The sequence below is a fragment of the Suricata suricatta genome, chromosome 11 (assembly GCF_006229205.1).
Source record: "Suricata suricatta isolate VVHF042 chromosome 11, meerkat_22Aug2017_6uvM2_HiC, whole genome shotgun sequence".
Classification (NCBI taxonomy): domain Eukaryota; kingdom Metazoa; phylum Chordata; class Mammalia; order Carnivora; family Herpestidae; genus Suricata; species Suricata suricatta.
Window position 1 is genome coordinate 35,333,265 of NC_043710.1, and position 9,365 is coordinate 35,342,629.

At 37.0% G+C, this 9,365-nt stretch overlaps 1 long non-coding RNA gene across 1 annotated transcript in view; it reads right to left on the reverse strand.

Annotated features, from left to right (window-relative positions):
- Positions 1 to 991: 991 nt before the first annotated feature.
- LOC115306047 overlaps positions 992 to 9,365 on the reverse strand; it is a 20,399-nt gene continuing 12,025 nt past the window's right edge. Inside the window, exons 2-3 of the long non-coding RNA XR_003915152.1 lie at positions 3,018 to 3,141; positions 992 to 1,203 (exon numbers count right to left, since the gene is read on the reverse strand). This is a non-coding gene — a long non-coding RNA (uncharacterized LOC115306047). The remainder of the gene's footprint in view (positions 1,204 to 3,017; positions 3,142 to 9,365) is intronic.

Consider the following 9,365-nt stretch of genomic DNA (forward strand, 5'->3'; position numbering starts at 1 on the left):
GCCATGTGCTGAGTGCTTTATAGGTATTTTGTCTAACCCAGACTCAGGGTCGCGTTCCTTCACTGAGCCCCGCGTTGAGGCGCCAATTGTCTTAACTGAAGCCAGGTCCCGGCGCGCTCTTCCCGGCGTTGGGTGGTACCTGCTTGGTCCGCCCCGACCAGCGGGGCGGAGAATCATCGCGGGTTCTTTTCCTGAGGGAGGGAGAGAAAAAGGGGGCAGGAGAGGGAGATGCAGAGAGTAAAGACGGAACTCACGGTTTCCGATCAGGCAAAACAGAGAGCTTTATTCAGAACACTGTCTCTTATAAAGGTTTCAAGGCGGGAAAACAAAGCAGCTGACCAAGGTCAGTTACCAGGTAAACAGAGTCAAATGAATATCAAAAGAAATGCCCAGATTTGCCTCAGCAATGCTGGGAAGGGGGGAGTTAGCACTGAATAATCCAAAATATGGTTTTGATCTTTTGTGCACCTTGGCCACTCCACGTCTGGCCCAGCATGACAGACGCCAAAGTTATTTTGACCAGGAAATGGCAGTCTCCAGCCTCTAGATGCAAATCTTGTTTGCTGGTTCACTCTCCAGAGAGTGATAATCCTTGCCTGACGCAGACAGAAAACTTGGCAGCCCCCGACAGTATTTTATATTTTATTTTGTTTTTTTAAATGTTTTATTTATTTTTGAGAAAGCACAAGTCGGGGAGGAACAGAGAGAGGAAGAGAGAGGATCCAATGCTGTCTCTGGGTTGACAGTAGCAAGCCAGGTGCAGGGCTCAAACTTACCAAACTGTGAGATAGTGACCTGAGCCAAAGTCGGTCGCACAACCAACTGAGCCACCAAAGCACTCTTGTATTTTCTATTTTAATCCTTATACCCTAACCCTATATATAGGTAACATTGTTATCCCATTTTACAGATCTTGGAAACAAAGTTTTGAGAACAGTTTATCCAAGGATTGGGATTGACTGCATGTAACAAAGAGCCAAAATTAAACTGGTTTCAGCAAGATAGAAGCTTATTTATTTCTCTCTTTATAAAAATCCAAAGGTGTGTTGTTCAGGGCTCCTTTGGTGCTTTACTTCATGAAATCCTCTGGATATGTTACCTCCCTGCTTCCTCCTCTTCCATTGCCAAGGGTGGCCTCAATCCTTGTCCTCCAAGATGATCATTTTCATGTTTCAAGTGGCCAAACAAAAGGTAAAATGGTGGCTGAAAGATGAAATCATAAAGGGGAAAGGTCATTTGCCAATTATCTCTTATGTGACGTTTTGTCCAGAATTCACCGATGTGACATCACATGAATGCAAAGAAATCTAGGAAATGTAGTTTTTAATTTGAAGTGGTGGCATGCCCAGCTAGGGAGAATGGCTATTCAACAGTCATACAGATATCGGATGCTGATGCTGGAGGAAAAGTACCTGGGTTCAAACCCTGACTCTCTCACTTATTAGTTGTTTATCACAGGAACGTTTGGATTCAAACTTGTTCTTGCTCTCTCTAACACTGATGGAATAGAAGTCTATAGGAGAAACTGAGGCCCTCCATCATGGAGCTAAACACACACCTGTCCTAGGAATCAAGAAGTTGAGAAGCATCTAGTGAAAAACAGCTGCTGCCTACTTGCTGGCTAAGGGACAAATGTGCATGAACTGAAAAGTGGGCTCTGATTCATTTGTACCCTCTAATTTTCACACAAGAATGTCTCTTGTGGCCCATCCTAATCAGAAACATATAAGCAAGTGAATTATTGGAAATGTAATATATCCGAGTCAAGTTTATATATCACAAAACCACAACTCCCATAAAGCTGTGAGATCTTGGCCAGTTTTTAAATCACTATGCCTCAATTTCCTCATTTATAACATGGAAATAATAGGATGCACTGCAGGAATTATAAGTTCTCAATAAATACTGGCTATTATTGTATGGGTACCAACTTTATGATTGCCAAAATATATTATTCCATTTTACTGGTAGAAATAATATACAATAAAATGTTTCCGTTTTTGAATCCTAGTGGTGGGCACAATAAACCCTCATTTTTCTACCTTACTTTCATGAAAAAAAGGACAGGCTCAATATTAGCATCTTTATCTTATTGAAATAATGATGTCTTTGTATAAGAATTTTTAGGTATAAAAATAATTTTCTAAAATATTCTTATTAGAAACAGCACTCTGTGCATAATTATTAATTAAGAAGTTAGGCAAATATACTAAAACTTAACTGAGAGACTGCTTTTTGGATAACCTAGACTGTGCCAGCATCTACTCTTAACTGCTCAGGTTACACATGCTATTTGGCTCCATCAAGAACATTGAACATGAACTGTGAGTGCTTTTTTATTACATATAGTTTTGTTCTTCCCACTTACCTGTTGAGAAGTGATTCTAATAAGAAGCTAAAAGCCTAAAAAACCAAAGAAACAAGTGACCAAATAATGGAAAAGCTGAATGTATTCCTTTTGGAGATACAGGAATAAACTATACCTTGCTTAAATGAGGTGAGAAGTCTTTTTTTCAAGGCTCCTGAAGCAATGAAAAGGAAACTTAAAATGTGTATTTTTTGTTTTGCTAAATGTTACTAAGATATTATATAAGGAGCCCACTGGGTATTGTTTAACACAAGATTACTTGTAGGGTAGATCAATGACGAGTTTTTGTCTCAACACCTTTGTGAATATACATGTCCTCAAAGATAAAATAATAATAATAATAATATCAACGATATTAATGATGGAGAGAGAAAGAGAGAGAGAAAGAGGGATTTTGTAATAAATTTGATTTTTACCTGGATGAGATTTTACCCATAGGGGACTCAACAATTATTTTTTGTCTTCATTGACTTCTTAATAATTGATCTATGGGATAGTAGTTCTTGAAACATTGAAACATCTCGATAGTAGTGGATAGTGGCAGTTGCTAGGCAACCTTACATATGATTGATGAGTTTCTAGGGATTTTACCTTGAACGCCTTGCTTGGGGAGAATTTGGTTTGGGAAGGTTTTTGAGGGAAAACCTACTTTTAAGTCCTGCAGCCTCAGGGCTCTGAAGAAATGGCTATTGAGAATATAACTGAAGGTATTAAAGAGGTTATCACTGAGAAAAACTGGGTCTATGTTTCATTCTCAGGCTGTAGGTGACTTTCTGAAAAACAGACAAAACAAAAAGAGAAACATTACCAATATAGCCCTTCGTTATATTTTAAATATTAGGTTTCATTAAGATCTTGCTATCGAAACAATATATAAAATATGAGAAAATATCATTTAATTCTTTTATCCTTAGGTTGTTGTAATTGAACTTTTTGTTTAAGCCCCAGCATAAAAATTATTTAATGGAACTCCTAAACTTAAATAATAGCATAGTTATAGTTACTTTCATTGTAGCAAGCTAGTATTTAAGATTAGTATTCTAGTTTTGGATGAGCCAATGTAATGGCTGTTATTACAGGATCTGTAGTGAACCAGGATCCCATGACACAGAGAAAGTTGGAAGTAGAAAAATTGGGCTAGGGAGGTCGTAAATGTCAGTATCTGGTTTGTAGCCAAATGTTTGACTCTGTAAATAAAGGTACTTTCCTGGGGGTGGATGTGTGAGGGCACTTTCCTTTGCCACTGGAAACTCCATAGCCACATTATGTCATCTCAAAGCAGGAGGCTCAGAAATATGAAGCAGTTTGTTAAATGTGGTTTGCACTCAAGGGCAATGAAGATACTGTTGGAGCAATTCTGTTTATTAGCTTGTGTTTTCCTGGAATGAAGATGCCAATGAATAAACAGACAGGGCATGACAAGTAGTAGAAAAACAGCCAGAAACAGTTGCTGAGCATTATGCTTTAAGAGTTTTCTCCAGAGTATTTGTGAGGAGACTTATGCACAGAGTAGAGTTCATATTTGGTTGGGTTGCCATTTATTTTCATCCTTAGATAAACTTTCGTCTGAATCTGTTTTGTTCATAGGTATTTAAAAAACGCATTACACAAAGCCAAAAACTTTGCTTATAATGAATTTGCTCTATATTGACATTAGAAGGGAAGATTGCCAGAAAGAATTAGCACATTAATTGGGAATAAAAATAAATGACATTGCCATAGAATCTTTCTGAATATATATTTTTCACTTAGCAGAAGAGATGTAAACAGAGAATTTGTTGACAGAAACAGGCAGTTTAGAAGGGTATGGCATTACTTACCTAGGTTGCATCAATCTCTATTTCCAACCCTGGATAAATGGTCAGTGTAAACATGGGGAGCATAATTTTACTTTGTCAGGGGGCAAGGGTACCTGTGGTAATGACTCTCTGAGTAATAAGAATTTCAAGCACTATTTGTACCCTTTTTATATGTAATACATTATTATGTAGTACTCAAAACCACTATAGATGAGGTTCAGTCTCCAAGGAAGTAGCTTAGATTTGCAAAGATGAAAGTAAATTATTTTTATTTCTAAAGGGAAAAGTAATTCTAGGTAGCTGGTAATCATGCAGCTCCTTTGCTTCAATCTATTATTCAAAAACTGTAGAAAGACACAGGAAGAACCAGTTCAGTATGACATTGTTATGAATTGTAGCTACACCGAGGGAGTCAGAACCCTTCTGAATGCCATATTGTGAACATAGGCAAACATACACACATGCTTACATTAAAGATATACATCCAGAAGACATTAAATAATATATATATTTTAAAAATATGAGTATTCCCGAATCTCTAATGTGAGATAGATGTATTGCTTTGTTTTTAGTTTACCACATATTCAGACTTAAGGCAGCTGGTGTTGACCATAGCTCCTACCAGCCTGCTTGGGATTTTGTCTCCCTCTCTCTGCCCCTCCCCCCCCACCCTCTTTCTCTCTCAAAAATAAATATTTTTTTAAAAAGAAACAAGATTGTAAAAGATTAAATCTTATGCATTAACCTCTTTATCTTTTTATGTATTACCTTGCTTTTTCCAGAATATTCTACATCAGATCCTCTGTCTCTCTCTCTCTCTCTCTGCCCCTCACCTTCTCGCCCTCTTTCTCTCTCAAAAATAAACTTTTTTCTTTTTTAAAAAGAAACAAGATTGTTAAAGGTTAGGTCTTACACATTAACTTCTTTATCCTTTTATGTATTACCTTGCTTTTTCCAGAAGGTTCTACGTTGGATCCTCTGTCCCCCTCTCTCTTTGTACCTCCCCTGTTTGCACTCTCTGTCTCTCTCAAAAATAAATAATAAAAATTAAAAAAAACTTTAAAGACATGTTGAAATGAAGTGAATTGCTTAAGGCCACACCACCCGGTAGTGACAAGGCAAGAATGACCAATGTCCTACCTGTGTTTTATTTACTTCAAATTGTCATTAAAACATGTTGCATATGTAGAAATGCTTATTAAATAATTAATACATAATCTGTATTTTGTTTTATTTTTAGTGTTTTTCTTATTATTATTTAGTTTATTTGGAATTATTTTCCCAAATGGATTCATCAAGTTTTTCTAATTTTTTTACCCACTTTTTTTATACAGTTTTAGGAACTACATAATTTATCACCAGTCCTTTAGTGGCTACTCCTACATTTTTTGCCCATATGCTTAACTTTTTCTAACAAGTCTAAAATTACTCATTATAAGACAAGAACACTGTTACTCTTTAATTATCTGCTAAAGTGCCTGCCCGTCCTTGCAAACAATGTATTTTTTAACTTTATTGTTTTATTTGTATAGAGCAGAGTTTGATTCTTGGTGTATTGTATACTGGGGTGCCAAGTCAAGACCTACAAGGTAAATGAGTCTCTTAGATATTTCACACAATATAGTGATGAACAAGTAGAAACACTGATTTATATAGATACAGAAAGAAAATCTGTAAGTTTATACCTACTTATCTATCATCTATCTCTGTATTATCTTAATTATTAATGTTCCTAATCTGAGGAAAAATGTATACAGAGATAGATGGATAATTTTCCTTTATTTTTAAGTCCAAATATTACATAGCTTGAGAAATTAACACTCCTTGTTAAATTTGACATACCTTCTTAATACTTTTTTTTTAATGTTTATTTATTTTTGAGAGAGAGAGACAGACAAACAGAGCACAAGTGGGGGAGGATCAGAGGGAAAGGAATAAACAGAATCCGAAGCAGGCTCCAGGCTCTGAGCTGTCAGCACAGAGCTTGATATGGGGCTTCAACTCACAGACCATGAGATCATAACCCGAGTCAAGGTTGGACACTTAACTGACTGCACCACCCAGGAGCCCCAACACTTTAATAGTCACAGTGTTAACATCCATTTTGCATTTCCCATTGACTGTAAAGTAACTAGGGGCTAAAAGAGAAAGGAGTCATACTCAAGATGACTATTTAACATTTAATGCATTACTGGCTTCCTTTCCCACTTGCTATCCTCATTCTGCACCCACTCTTTCCTTAAGTGATATGCATGTTTAGGTTACAGTCTGAATACAGCATATATAAATATTTTAACATTAATTTTTTTAATTATGGGTTCAGGAGAACTAAACATCTATTTATGTATTTATGTTTGATGTGATGTTTCATGTGATGTCAAAACTGAGATTGATTTAACTTCCCATTTAAAGGAAAATTTTGGAAGAGCATGTTGCAATCATTGGATATTGACCACTAGGCCAAAATACTGTCAACTTAGTGATTGTGCCAAGGAAAGAGAGTTTTGAATCTTTAAGTGAGTGGGAATTTACAACGCTTGAATAATAAACACATGAATGCAATTCTAAGAATATGTAGTTTGTTTGAAAATTCAAAATAAAAGTACAGCAGTGTCCCCTCAAACTTTTCTTTGTGTATGTTCTCAATTCACTTCTGTGTAATTCACATGCATGTTTTTGATTATTACAATGGAAATAATTTAAATGAAATAAATTATTGGGAAGCATATTGAATCCCCAAGTGGTTATACCCTCTGAGGAGTGCTGAGGAAGTCAGACTGGAGAAACATTGCTAATAGGGAAAGCTATAGTGCAGTGACAAAAAACTGGGATAGAAGGATGAATTTCTTGTGCCCAAACCAGCTCCAACACTTACTAGCTGTGAGATGATGGACGGGTTCATTCAAGCTCTTTATTTCTGTTTTCTAACCTATAAAATGAGTATAATAATATCATATACCTCAGAGTTGTTATAAAAAAATAATTAAAATATATAAAGCCTGTTAGTGCTGAGGTAGAGAAAAGAATGAGATCAACAAATCGAGCTAATAGTATTCACATTGAGTATTATGTGATTAGTGACATCTGGAACACAACATAATATACATATAAAATGGTGCCTCTTGCTGTTTACACAACAGTAAGCAAGAGGTGTTCTGGCATAATATGGGAAAGGAAGCAGTATGTCTTGGCTAATCGTTATGATATCTTTATTAACAGGGTCATCTTTCACCCTCAGAAGTGCCTTGATTTGAATATTAAATTATAGAGTCATAATATTCAAAGGAGTATATTTAGGCTAAACTTTTCATTCGGTAAAATGTGCCAGTATTTGTCTTTTGAATTTTAATGAGAAGAATTTTATTTTTATCCAAATCTTAAAACTAGAATACCAGCCACTTTTAAATCTATATGGCCCATTCACTGCTCTGGTTTTCCACGACCAAGAAAACTGACTTGGTTGAGGAAAAACACCAATGGCTCTGTGAGAAAAGGTCATATGCTGTCCAGGGCCTGGTGCTTCAGGAAGCGTCTCTGCAGTATGCTGTGTATGCACTCTGCTGTTGTGTTTTGGCCGCTCTTTCCCTAAGGTCAGCCTTTGGCAGAGTTTCTCCGTGTCTGTAGTAGGGAGTGTTTGGACCTTGGCCAGAGTGTGGCCAGTTTTAACAAGGCAGCTCTGGTCTGCTCCTTAAAAGAGACCTGATGTTATTTCCACTGACACTGAAGCTTTGCAGAACTCTATGGTCAGTAAATGTGGTGCACGCTCTGGTGGAGGAGAGGGGGTGCGTATTGTGCTGGTCTTCTGGGCAAGAGGCTGGCTGCACTGATTCTCAGGCTCACTTGGCCAAGAAAATGTATTATGCTAAGCAAAATAAGTCAGAGAAAGACAAATAACATATGATTTCACTCATATGTGGACTTTAAGAAACAAAACAGATGGGGGCGCCTACGTGGTTCAGTTGGCTAAGCCTCCAACTCCTGGTTTCTGCTCAGGTCATGATCTCATGGTTTGTGAGTCTGAGCCCCGTGTTGTTCAGGCTCTGCACTGACAATGTGGAGCCTGCTTGGGATTCTCTATCTCTCCCTCTCTCCACCCTTCTCCTGCTCATGCTCTCTCTCTCTCTCTCTCTCTGTCTCTCTCCCTCTCTCTCTCTCTCTCTCTCTCACACACACACACACACACACACACACACACACACAAACTTATGAAGTAAATAAAACTTTAAAAAAAAAGAAACAAAAAACAGATGAACATGGAAAAAAAAGCAAACCATAAAACAGACTCTTAACCATGGAGAGCGCACTGCGGGTGGCTGGAGGGGAGGAGGACTGGTTAAGTGGGCTGAGTGGTTAATGGGTATTAAGGGGGGCATTTGCTGCTATGAGCAGGAGGCGTTCTATGGATGTAAGTGATGCATCGCTAGGTTCTCCCACATGCACCGAAACAAATATTATACTGTATGTTACCTAAGTAGGATTGAAAAAACACCTAAAACACAAAAAAGAAAAAAAGAAAAGAAAAAACACGTTCTTCACATTTTTGTTGTTTTATTCGCTTTATTTTTCCAACTAATCTATAGTCTCATTTCATGCTAAGCTCCAGAGTTAACATTTTGGCATGGTTTCTTAACACTGTAATTATCTAAAGTTTATTCATCTGAGTTTTTAGCTCTTTAGGACTTGGTCAACTATAAAAATCTCAGATCTGTTTTTTTTTTCAAGTTATCAGAAAGTATATATTATAAGTCAACATTTCTCAGTGATTTCTCCATCATTGTCCAGAGAGGAAAGTGTCTTTATTGGAAATTTGGTTAAAATAGTGGGACTAAGGGGTACCTGAGTGGCTCAGTTGGTTAAGCGTCCAACTTTGGTTGGGTCATAATCTCATGGTTCATGGGTTCAAGCCCCCCAAAGGGCTCTGTGCTGACAGCATAGAGCCTGGAGCTGATTTCAGATTCTGTACCTCCCTTACTCACACTCTGTCTCTCAATAAATAAACATCAAAAAATTTTTTAAAGCAATGAGGATTCGGATGTGTCTATATGAATTCTGGTGAAGTAAGTCATCACACTTTATATAAGTAGAAGGAAAATACTGTATTTTTTTAAGAGACTTGAGTTTGTATTCATGAACATATTGCTATAGCTTATTTTATGCTTCAATGGTGAACTAAATTTCTGATCAAGGTGTTTATAAAT